Source organism: Typopeltis vanoorti, chromosome 3 (genome assembly GCF_054136105.1).
Source record: "Typopeltis vanoorti isolate ZY-2024b chromosome 3, IOZ_Tvanoo_1.0, whole genome shotgun sequence".
NCBI lineage: Eukaryota > Metazoa > Arthropoda > Arachnida > Uropygi > Thelyphonidae > Typopeltis > Typopeltis vanoorti.
In genome coordinates, this window is record NC_143551.1 from 82,593,690 (window position 1) to 82,607,205 (window position 13,516).

The 13,516-nt window shown below is 32.3% G+C and overlaps 2 non-coding genes across 2 annotated transcripts; one reads left to right on the forward strand and one right to left on the reverse strand.

Moving 5' to 3' along the window:
* Positions 1–6,373: 6,373 nt before the first annotated feature.
* TRNAA-AGC (transfer RNA alanine (anticodon AGC)) lies at positions 6,374–6,446 on the forward strand. Its single transcript has one exon. It is a non-coding gene; the product is annotated as a tRNA-Ala (tRNA).
* Positions 6,447–9,175: 2,729 nt separating this feature from the next.
* TRNAA-UGC (transfer RNA alanine (anticodon UGC)) lies at positions 9,176–9,248 on the reverse strand. Its single transcript has one exon. It is a non-coding gene; the product is annotated as a tRNA-Ala (tRNA).
* Positions 9,249–13,516: the final 4,268 nt, after the last annotated feature.

The window sequence follows — 13,516 nt, forward strand, 5'->3', positions numbered from 1 at the left end:
ACATCTATATTTCTTGTTATCCTTAGTCACATTTACTGATAAGAAATTTTCGTTTGGGAAATGAATAATTGTGTGTTGGGGGTTAGCTCAAATGGTACAGCGTTTGCTTAGCATGCGAGAAGTCACGGGTCGTTAACCGGAACCTCGAACTTTTTATTTCAATTTCTTGCCATCGTCATTAAATTATTTTCATTTAGAGACTCTGCCGTTTTAATCTGTATATCACCTGCGCTGTCCTTATCGGGTAAATATCATGCAGAATTATACGGTTTGTATTAAAATTATGCAATGTTTCCTTGAACTTTTTTTTCTGACAACACTTGGTAAACAGAAATGACAGTCAGATCAAATTAGTACAGTGAATATCAAATTTCATTTTAAACATTGTAGTAATTTATACAATGATTCTGATATTGTCGCATTTTCAAGAAAAGAATACGTCGTATATGCAATTATGTTTCTCGAAGTAGATTATTATACAGAAGAAACGTGGTAACAGAAAAAAAAATTAAAAAAGTAAAGTGATACCAACTGGCACCAATTCCAGAATTTCTTACAATGTAAGGAGTGTTTTCGTAGTGATTTGGAATCGATTCTTAATCAACCTAAAAAAACGAATTTTTAAAGAAATAATTATTTGTTTATTACAACGAAAGATGATTTCATAGGAAATTTTATAATTTAAAAAATTATTATAAAAAGAAAACTGAGAAAGAAAATATTAATTGAAATGTTTACATGTTAAAAAAAAATTATTGAGACGCGGAACGTACAACTTTTCCACTAAAGGACGAGAAAATAGTTGCAAAAATACGTTCTGGATATGCAGCATATCTCGACACAAATGTTATTATACAGCTACCAGTCAATAATAATTAATAAAAATAAATGCAATATTTTCTTCTCAGAAGTCAATTCAATAGATTTCATGAATCCTATGAATGTCACTTTTTGATCTGTATAAAGGCATAACAAGATAGAATATTTAATTTAAAGTTGGTAAGAGCAAGTTTGTAGAATGGAATGAAAGGTAGCGACGGTAAAAAAAAAACTAAAATATGCACAAATGAATAAACTATCCACGATTATTTCGAAATCATCCTTAAAATAAAATCAAAAATAAAATTTCATTTAAAAATGTACACTATTCGCTCAAAATTATATAATCTATATTTAGAAACGGAATGACTTAGGTTTCCTTTACTTATTTTCGAATATTCCTGCTTTGAATTGTTAATATTTGCTTAATATTGATTTGCTACTGATTCTTACGCTACTTCAGAATTAATCCGTATCCCTGCAGTTGTGATAGTTTTGTTGAAAAAATCTTTCATGAATAACATTCAACTTATAAGGGAAGTAAAAGATAAATGGAGGCGCCGGGTATCGATCCCGGTACCTCTCGTTGGCAAAGCGAGCGATCTACCATCTGAGTTACGCCCCCGCATGGGTATTCTTTGAGATATGTTCTAAAATAATAGACACTTGGTAAATAAATGATCAGTGCTATTGATTTAAGTATCTTCGTAATGTCTAAGATTTCATGGCAAAGTTTCCTGCACACTTCGTGGAAGACGCTTTTTGTTCCTTCTTGATATGAAGAACATTCAAGTGTGGGATGGGAATAATTAGAGTTAGGCAAATAAAAGCACAGACAGTGTAGTTGAAAACATTGTGCATGTCTAAAATGGTTCGTCATAATGATATTGTGGATACAGTTTTTCGTTTCTTGTAATAAATATTTTTGTTTCTTTGGTATTATACTGGCACATTATTTTTATTTGCTTATTTTATTCTTATTATCACGCGTATACTCTTATTTTATCCGGAATGGTAGTCACTTTATTGGTTTTGTTAATTTAAAATATTCATTAATGAGATAATCAAATTAAAGATATTTTAGTTTTTTTGCATTGCACATGTGAATGTAACTTTTTTTCTTATTATACTATCCAAAAGGATATTACATGTAATATAAGGTTCTGGATAATTCGCCAAATTTGAACTAAAATTTTAATTTTAGTTCAAATTTAGTTCCATAGAGGAAGGAGATCTTTGCAATAATATATAGTCTCTATAGGTTGCAGTATAAATATTATTTATTCTTTGCTATATCTCTGCAGTTCAAGTTCTATTGTCACTACAAGTAAAAAAATAAATAAAAAGATAAAAATAATAAAATATTGAAAATAAAATAACAATAATATAGTGTTTTCAAACAAAAAGTGGGAGGGATGTCTCCACTCTCCTTAACATCTTGTTTTTTGGTCCTTCTAAATTAAGTGTAAATTTTGTACAGTACTGTGACAATAAAGATCCAAGACAACAAGGGAGTCGGAAGCATAAAATATCCATAGTATTTACTATAGGCCCATAAAATTATAGACGCAAATCTATACTATAGACGTTCTCTAAAGTCACTGAGATTTTAATTGTTTCATGAAACGGTTAGACAACTATCTGAGCACTATATCTTTCTTTTGTTGGTTTTCATAGAATCAATAGATAGCGGGAATGAACATTGGGAAGTATTCAACAGCTATTTTTCTAGACATCTCCAAAGTATTTGACTGTGTTCATCACGATCTGCTCTCGTACAGAAAATGTATAGATATGATATCAGAGGTGTTGCGAGTAATTGGTTTCAATCGTATTTAGCTAAGAAAAACATACTTTATTGACTTCGGCAACCATTATAGTGAAATACAAAATAGAAAATATGTTAATACTCAATTAGTACAAAGACCTTTTCTTTTTTAACATATGTCAGTGATCTCCATGACTGCAACTTTGTTGGCAAAATGATATCATTCACTGATGTACTTAAATTGCAATGGCAAGCAAATATATGTTATTGTGGGTTAATAAAAAAAAAGCAAATTCAATAAGATGTTTAGTCTATATATCGACATCAATTTGAAGTGGAATTCTCATGTCTCGTTTTTCACAAACAAAATATACATCATGAACAGAATCTATCATGTTAGAAAGTATCTGTCAGTATAGTTCCTGAGATATCTAATACTATTCATGGATAAATTTCTTACTCTACTATGACATCACTTGCCGGAGTGGAGATTACTACAATAACCTGCTGCTCTTGATAAGAATCCAGAACAAAACAATAACAGCGATGCTCAATTCCTATCCAGTATCATCCCTGATGACACCCTCAGGTGTCATCGACAAGCTGTATTCCTATCTGCTGTTACCGATACGTCAAGAACAACATTAAAAATATTCCCGTTTAAATGTGAATTATAGTCTGCGGTGTGGAAGTAACTTGTCGTAGTACTGCAAGCTAACAGAGAGATATTCCATAAATTCTTTCAACATGAACCCGCTACCGGCATAATAAATTAGCTGACGATATAAACTCTGATTCTTCTGATGACTTATTAAATATAAATAAAAAAGACTGATTAATTATATTGTGAAATTAAATGATGTTGAAAGATATTTCAACATCATTTAAAGATAAAGCTGCTCTCCTAGCTCTGTTTGTAAAACTGCCTAAGTGTATTTTTTCATTCCACAGGAAACAATCCAACAAGATTGCACTAATAAGATGTGAGATGTGATAATAAGATGAGGAAAGGTCTCGCATCTTAATAAGATGTGAGACCTTCTTTCGCTGCGATGAACTGCAGCAATCCTACTTCGAATACTTTCTGCTAATGTACGGAAAGCAGTGGAAATTTTGGACCATTCTTCCTGTAGGCATGTAATGAGCTACTGGATTGTTGTGGGGAAGACGTACCTTGACCTTATCCGAAGCTCCAGTTCATCCCACAGATGTTCAAATAAAGTTCATATCAGAGCTCTGCGGAGGCCAGTCAAGTTTACTGATATTCGTGTCCAAAATCCACGCAGTTAGGCCTAAAAGACAAGTTTTCAGCGTATAATGATAGGATTACTTTACGTTAAGCTTGTCTTCATTTTCTGTGTTTCCACATTTTTTAGATTAGGCACAACGAAAACCAAACACCATCGAATGGAAGTTTATCAATCTGTTTAAATTGATACAATCATCACGTCAGTCCAGACCTAGGTTGTAACTTTTATAATGTATTAATTATCAGGAGAGAAAGAAAGAATTACACCATCAATTTAAATTGTTGTCATAGTGAGTGTATGCGTTTCGTATAATTTCTTTCTATGTGTTTCAACTACATGAACAGTTTTTTTAAATATATTATTTGGTAAAGACAAGACAGAAAATGCTATATCCTTAATATTAGCCTTCAAAGATTGACCATATCTCAGTCGATATACTCCTATCATATAAAATAGATTTTTAAAAGTTTTAAATTTATTGGTCTTTTCAGGTTTCTGAGAACACGGCGTATATGTTGCTTAACAGTTTTCACAGAGAAAAATCTTATTGTGATAGACTACCTAAAATAAGTAAGAGACATGTCGAGCTATGCAGTCACACAGATCAACTTGAGTTGAACAACTTCCAAACCAGTTCGTATAATTCCAATCGAAATCGTAAGCTGCTTTTCGACCCAATCGTTGGACAATTCTTTCGAATTGTGAAGTATTCGTCGTATTTGATTGAATATTTTGGGAGTAAAAATGGGAGAGATTTTACTATTATCATCTCCATTTCAAGTAGACTCCGAGTATTTAAATTTCGTACTTATTTCTCCACCATCAGCAACATCACTTCTAATATGTCATTCACGTGTTTATAATTACTGCTCACGCAGTATTTGAGGGAAAGAGTGCCAATATTCAACACGTTCTTGAGACAGACAGCTTGGGAAGGAATGATAAATTCAGAAAATGGTGAATATAATAAGAATACAGGTCAAACTCAATTTATATTGAACCTATATGCTTATTACCATACATATTTTATTTATTTTTAAAAGTACTGGATCGCATATGGCCGTGATTTAATTTGTAAATTTGTTCACGTTGGGTTGTATAGAATAACGGCCGAAGCAACTAAGACTATGAAGTCAGTATGAGTTTCTAATTGAAAAAAAAAGTATATCGTGTACGGGGAGGTAACATAATAGTAGAGCGCCTGATTAACATGCGAGAGGTACTGGAATCGATGTCCACCGCCTCCATTTTTTTCTTTACACTTTGTCTCTTGTAATTCAATAGGGAAATAAGGACTATATCAAATTGTTTCTCATATCGCAATCATCACTGCGGCTTTAGTTCTTTATATTCCATACAGTTTACGTTATCGCCAAGCCGAAATTTGCAAGAAGCAAGAAGAATGTCGTCCTGAATAGCGTCTAAATATTTAGTTTATCAGAAATTCCAAAAAACTAACATTACGAGTATATCTTGTTAATCATAACATTGAAAGGTAAAAGATATGTTGAAGTAGGTTAATTTTTGTGTTATGTCAGGTGAAGTTAGTAAATTGCAGTTTGTCCTAAAATATAAACTATTCAATTTAAGCAAAATGTTACAGTGAACTAAGCATTAACCTTAAGGAAGGTAAGCGTACATCAAGACGAATTAAGATCATGGGTGCTGCACACCATATAGAAGAATACATTTACAAAAAAGTAAAAAATATATATAATTTTCATGAAATCTTGAAATACTGCCCTACACACAGATGCAAGAGGCATTTAAAATATTCCTTTCATTTTGTTCATCAGTTAAATTCATTGATTCAAAGTTGGTGACTAATATTATTTGGATGGGCTCTTAATAATTCTTGGCAGTGCTTCGCCCATTTCAGTTCTTATAAAGTCTAGTTAGTAGCTATTTTCAATCGGCTATCTACCAAAGAAGCCGAATTAGAATAAGAAGCTTATAGCTTTCTTCACAGTAGTCGTACACACACACACACACACACACACACACACACACACACACACACACACACACAGAGTAGTCTCGACCTTTCGGAAGCGATGGAAATAAAGGCGAAATTGCTATATAGAAAATGAATGATCATCAGTTCGAATTCATAGGCAATTAAATTAGATAATTTTTAAAGGAATAAAAGAAGTATTTATTATTAATATAATTAATAAAATAAACGTTTCTCTAATAAAAAATAATTATAATGAAGATAAGATTATAATCAACACACCATGCATATTTAGCATGATGAATTATATTTCTTTGAAGAAATAAATTGTGTAATGTGGCTTCATAACTGGAATTTTTCATTTTTAGTGAATAAATTAAACTGAATGGCTTTTTCTACTTTATTCGCTTTTGCTAAGGTAGAACTAAAGCTTCAAGTAGCATGTAGGGCGTAACATGTAAAGAGTAACACGAATAAACAGTAGAAAAGTAACATTGATAAAGCAAATACCTTTGTTTTATGTTATTCCTTATTAACAGCTTAAAACTAAAATTCTTGTTTTGGAAAAATATGTCTGTGGTCGGGGGCGTAGCTCAAATGGTAGAGCGCTCGCTTAGCATGCGAGAGGTACCGGGATCGATACCCGGCGCCTCCGTCCTTTTATTTTCATGCGATGAAATGTGAAACTCGTGCTTTCTTCATAGAATATGGATTGTTCATATTCCTTTTCTAAACGAACTCTTACATTATTGAATTACACTAAATACGGAAGCTTAATTTTACAAACTAATCGTTTAGTAAATAATTTCTTCCCCATACGCGTTATTGTAACAATCCCCTATACAGATCAGTGGAGGAAAGCTTTAAAAATTGATGTTTCATACAGGCACTTCTAGAAATGAAATCAAGCATTTCACCGCTTTCTCTCTGTGAGATATTTTATGCAAACATTAAGACTTTTCGCTTCCTAAATTTAGTCCATATTGATCAAAAACTACAAGATATTTCTATCTCTTTGTCTGATATCTCTAAAAGTCTAGCATATTCTGAGCAGAAATCAACTGAGGAAAAAAAATATAAAAATTATCGTATATTGTTTGGCACCAATCAGGGCGTTTCCCATCGTGAGCATTTCATTATTACCATACCCCCCTTCTTGATTGTCATGTTATAAACAGCAATAGGCATTTCGATTCCGATAAAAAAAATTCAGCCCGTTTGTTCAAATGTCGGATCATTTCATCTCGTATTCTGTCATCCTTGCAAGTCTAGAGAGTTTATGTACAATTATTGTGATTTTTCGCTCAAGTGTTTCCCTCTGCTGAAGCCAAGATGTCATCTTATATAACGTCTTGAAATAATTATTCACATCTCTCTCTCTCTCTCTCTCTCATCAACTTCTCCAACATATTCTCCTGCAACATTCTCCTGCTATCTTCTCTTAATGCTGCAGTTCAACTTCTTTAATAACGACCTCCAGACCATAACGGTAGAAAGAGATTATTGACCTTGCCAAACAACCGTGGTGGTGGTCTGCTTTCAATACATCATCATCAATTTCCTTATATGTACCCTAAAGAGGTGTTGAAGCTACTATGGCAGCACTAAATGATTATGTTTACAGCATTATTAATCTCCTATTCAATATTGTCATATTTAACATTTCTTACTGCTAATGTAAGGCAGTTCTACCCCACAAATGCACATGATGGTCTAACAAGATGCTATGCTTCATTACTTCTGTTCTAAATGTTTATATCAGTTTTGATTCAATTTTTTAGTCTACCACCCTAAAGGCGTCAGCAGTCCATAGTGCGAAAACTGACTCGTGCATAATCTAATTCTGCATACTAGTAAAAACGACTAATAAACGAAATATATTTTTACTACAACTGTAGTTAACGAAGTTTAATTTCAACACGACGAAACCTTTAATAAATATATTTATATTTATTATAACCAAAGACCGTTTCATGGGATGATTATTTAATATACTGTATTATTTTAATATTATTGGCTCGTGCTTGATCGACGTTTTTTTTTTACATTCTAAAATATGATTAAGCATTATTAATTTTTTTATATTATAAGACAATCTTAATTTGAATCTACACAGTGATTATTGAAGAGCTGAACATGAAATATCTTACAGCCTAAGCCATGTAATTAGATTTACGATAAACTGCAGTTTGTTAACTTCGCATGGCAACATACAAGAAAAGTTATCAACTTTCTAAATTTGTTTTATACCTAACTGTTAAAATTTGCAAAACTTAATGGGACTATTAGTTCTTGAAATTCATAAAACCTTAAGTATTTATATGTTATTTATCCTTCTACTCCACTCTTCTTGCAAAATTGAGGAATTTTGTTAACGTAAACGGTACTAAATATAAACAACTACCGCTGCAGTGCTGACTGACACCTTCTTTACCTCTACTATCTGAGTTGGAGGAGGGATAAGATGAGAGAGAAAAATGGGTTAAAAATAAATAAAACTAACAATGCAAATGCAGGCGCCGGGGATCGATCCCGGTATCTCTCTTAGCAAGCGCTCTACATTTGAGATACATTCCCACAGAGACTTTCGTTTCTTAACTGCATTTATTACTAAATGACAGGAAGGTAATGATCGTGCTTAATAATGAGTGAAGCATTTAATACTACAATATTGATGTAGTTGACAATTTATGATAGGAGTCGTTATCAGCTGGTTTAGGAAACTATAAAGGATTACTAGCAATACTTCCTAAAATGCAAGCGATAGGCTTGAATTCTAGGGTGTAAGGTTTGTGAGGGATCCCACGAAAATTTGTTGCACGATGCCCAAATTCAAGTAAGGTCGTCATTAAGAATACCAGTCTGGAAAGTTCAGATAAACAACTAAAACAAAAATTATATTAAAGCAACTGATATAACAACAAGAAATAACATAGTAGTAGCAGAGCTATGAAGGTAACTTAGGTTCTTATATTCTTACGAGTATATCCTCGTATGCTCTTTCTTGTGGTTATATCACTTGCTTTAATATCATTATTGTTCTTGGTGTTTATCAGAACTTTCCAAATCCCCTCGTATAATGTATTTCTGTGGGGGGGGGGGGTTGATATTGGAATTAAATTTAATTCAGAGTGTTAATACTTAGAACGACACATGAATGCTTTGCATAGAAACTTTTCAATATGATTGAATGGCTTTAAAACACACCTTTGGTGTCCACATTACGATTAATTGAATTATACCGCCTTTTAACATTTAATTGCATGCCTGTAATATGAGAATTAATTAAACTGCAATAAAATCCGAGTTTCTGTGATTTGAAAATTAAAAGAGAAAAGCTACCGCTAAATGTAGCTATTTTAATTAGGATAAAAATGAAATGAATGGAGGTGCCGGGTATCGATCCCGGTACTTCTCGCATGCAAAGCGAGCGCTCTACCATTTGAGCTACACCCCCGCCTACAATAGTTAACCTCACTGAAGAAAAAAGAATCTTACAAAATTTCAGAGTAAGGAATAATATGAAATAAAGATTTTTCTTTTCCCCAATTATGTAGGAAATTGTAACTTTGAATCAAGTGAACATCTTAGACACCAATATACTCTACTCGGTTATAACCTATCCTCAGCAAACACCGAACAACTATTCACTAACATTGTATTCACATGGAGAAAAGCAGGTTTTTATTCAAAAAGGAGAAAATCTTGTTCTTCAGTAAGAATTTTAGAAATAAGTCCTTAAATTGGATACGCTGGAGCTAATTTTTTAGAAAAGCGCAGTCTTATAATTCTTCATAATAGGCATCGCTGATTATTTTTGTTATTTCATGTTCATTTGAGTTATTTTATTTATTAAGAGAGCAATAATTTTCATAAATTGCGCTATCAATGCAGTATTCTCTTCGACAGATGCATCAAAATATTTCCGTTTTCATTGAGAATCTTCATGAAATTTTGTTTCATGTCCCTCCTAATTAAAACCAGTAACAACAAAAATAGCAAGGCTTATTGGATAATGGAGTTATCCCGCTCTTCAATCAAAGGCCAAAGTTAGATATGACTAATATAAAAATTTTAATTTATGTTAAATATAAGGTCATATTTGGTTGTGTATTTAATTAAAACAAGATCTCAAAGATGACGATTCCTCCGTATGTGGAGTAATCTGATTTCCACGCCAATGAATGTCAAATAAATCGAATAATTATTTCGTGCTAATTTATTCGCCGATTACTAAAGAATATAAATGAAATAAAAAATAAAACATATAAATTCGCTACAGGGTATTTCTTCAAAGAAATATTTATTTATAATTCCTGACACTAGGTATGTGCGTTGATTATAATTTTATCAAACTCTTCGCTGTTTTTAGTTATTAAGAAACTTATTTTAATAATTATCTTTGTAATTCTTTTTGGTAGGACGAATAAAATTTGCTTATTTCGTCCCTTAAAAAAATTAAAACATCAATAACCAAGGAACTTGAATTAACGGCCAAGCATAGCATATATATTGTTTACTACTTCTTTCCCATTCCTTCCGACTTGCAGAGAATGCTGAAACTGTACTTTTATTGCAACGGAGGTCGGCTTTCTTTCTGCTTTGACTTTCATGGTAGTTAGCCGATTGAGCATGACTACTGACTATAATCGATGTGACAATCCAAATGGACGATGTAATGTTTACAAAGAATCGTTAAAGACCCATCCAAATAACCTCTCTCTCTCTCTCTCTCTCTCTCTCTCTCTCTCTCTCTCTCTCTCTCTCTCTCTCTCTCTCTCTCTCTCCCCCTCTCACACACACACACACACACACAGAATCGGTAAAATACTCAACTTTTATAAGATAGAGAGAGATAAAGCTGTAGTATATCAAAGAGCTTGTCAGTAATTATGTGTACATATTGTGGCATCAGGAGAAAAGTGAAAAACCTAATTTTTAAGCAAACTGTACGAGATACAGCGAAAATCAAATTTTAAATAACAATTCCATATGTATACTGTATTTGTTTCTTTCCTTTCTTTATTTTATCTATTGTTTTGTTTGCTCTTTCTCAGTCCTGGTTGTGGTGGAATATATTATATTCGAACTTCACTCTGCATCAACTTGGAGCTGCAATACTTTCTGAAATACAATTCTGAATCACTAATAATACGTAAACGATAAAATGGAGATCAAATAGAGGTCGTTATCACTGTTGTTTGATCTTATCATAATGTTCTAGTACACCAATCAATTTGAGACAAAGCCACTGCACGTGGCTTATGGATTTGGCTTGTGCTTATAGCTCTTCGAACAATTAATCTATTTGGAATATCGACAAGTTCAAATTTGATTTGTTAACCATACTTCAAAAGATCGATGCGGTATGAAACGCTATGTAGAAACACCTATAACGACAGAACAGGGTGAGCATTTTCATTCTTTTAATTTATGGAACAGAATTCTGTTATTGTGTTTTGCAGTATAACCGTTCAGTAAAAATATCTTCATGATATAATACTCGTAGCTCATTTTAATTGCAATCATCTCCCGATGATTGCAATTAATCAATTAATAAACGAATAAGTGGTTGTACAGTTTTAGACAAATTGACGTATTAGCTTCAATACCTTTTCAATAATGGCTCGGATATGAGTGAAATCTACATAACGGTGACATCTCACCCAAAGTCAAAGAAAGAACGAGAAACATTACACGTTGTTATAGTTTCTAAGGGAATGCGATAGATGCGGGATAACATTTTCAAATGTTTTTTTTTCGAATCCAAATCCATTATTAATTTTAAATGAAAAAATAAAATAAAATGACGTAAGCATTAGTGGTCATAAAAAGTACGCGCATAAATGATAGGCGGAATGTTTAGAATATCAATCACTACTTAAATCTTTCAAATGCATAGAAATTATCTTAGAAAAATAGGAATGTTTCAGGATATGAAATAAAAATAAGAATAATGATAAATATATGAATATAAGAATCCGAATGACGAGAAAAACGTTTTAAATGGATTAAATTTTTAACTTGATACCGTTAAAGGAAGAAAGAGAGCAAAATCAAATTTACGCGATAAAAATGAGCTGAAAGCGAAAATGGTATAAATATAAGAGCGTGAAATAAAACTAAATATATCAAATAAAATTTTAAAATAACTGGTTGTATTATTTACTATTTAAATAGAATACTAATCGTGATCAGTACAGAGTAAGAGATAACCTTCACTTTAATGTAACTTCATGTGTAAGTTCTGCTTTCTGTGGTAGTAAAAGTATTCAAAAACCAATTGCGTTATAAAGGAATAAATAATCAAAGTTACTAGGTGAATGAAACAAAAAACGTAGTGCTTGTAAGTGCTGAAATTTCATCAGTTATGATAATAAACACGAAACAATGGAGACGCGGAGTATCGATCCCTGTAGTTCACGTATGTTAAGCTCTACCATTTGAGCTACGTCCCCAATTACAGACACATTATACCAATAAAAGATGTCATCAGAAACACTAGTAAATAAGGAATAACGTAAAAATGAAGATCCTGTTTCGTACGTCAGGACTAGCAGAACTTTGTATCAAACCGAGTGATAAATGAGCATCTTATAGAGGCATGTCGTTCAGAAAAATATTCTTAGCCTTTCACATGTTCTTAACAAAAAAAAAAAAAAAAAATCGAATAACTAATTATTGAAATATTCTCGTTTACTTTAAAAATAGCAAGCAAAATTTTGTTTGCTATTTAATCAAACAGATCCATTAAGAGTTATAACAAATTCATTAAGAGTTATTTCTTCAAATATCATTCGTAAGCTCATTACAATAAATATAACCATTACCAATAATTTTCTCTGTATCTTCTGTTCATCAAATTTATCAACATCATTAAATTATTCATCTCTATTCATGGGTTGAACAGGCCATACTACAATTGCACGATATGTTTATGTTAACAATACTACTGACTTCCTATGGATTATTTCCCTCCTAACTGATCTGTTATTTGCCAGGCATCCAATATCGCGAGTTCGTATACTTTGGTCTTTCCTGCTTATTAACGTATAAACGAAATAAGAAATATGTTGGCATATCGGACAAAAAGAGTAGTTTATTCATTATTCAAGTAATAAAAAGTATTGCTCCATTAATAAATAAAATAAAGGAAAAGGAGTTAAGATTATAAACAATAATCATACATATAGAAAGTTTTTTACCTTGGTTATATACTATGTTAAAGAGGCCAAGCAATTTTATAAGCTTGGATTTAGTCCTGGCTCCTACTGACGACACCTCAGTAAAGGTGGAAACCGGTCTGGGTAGTGGCCTTTGCCTTTAATGCATAGCATCATACATATTCGCAAGGGGATGTGCTTTGCATTAGGGAACAATGCTAAGGAAAGTGATCGGGGCTTACACATCTTTACCACGAGTTGCCTCCGACTTTCACCACGTGCAGGCGCAAACTTGACTTACTTGTCTGTTTCCTTACTTGGGAAAAAATGATTAAAACGTAGCTTATAAATTTTCTTGGTAGAAAATTTATTCATGTAGAAAGTGTTTTACCCAAGGTAAAAAACTTTCTACATCTTACTTTCATCCTGAGATTTTTATTTAATAAGGTCAAAGCACCTTGTGGCAACTTATTTAAGTAAAATTTATAAGCTCTGCATTATTCAACGTTGGCATTTTTAGATCTGGCTCCCACTGACGAGACTTCAATAAAGGTCGAAACTT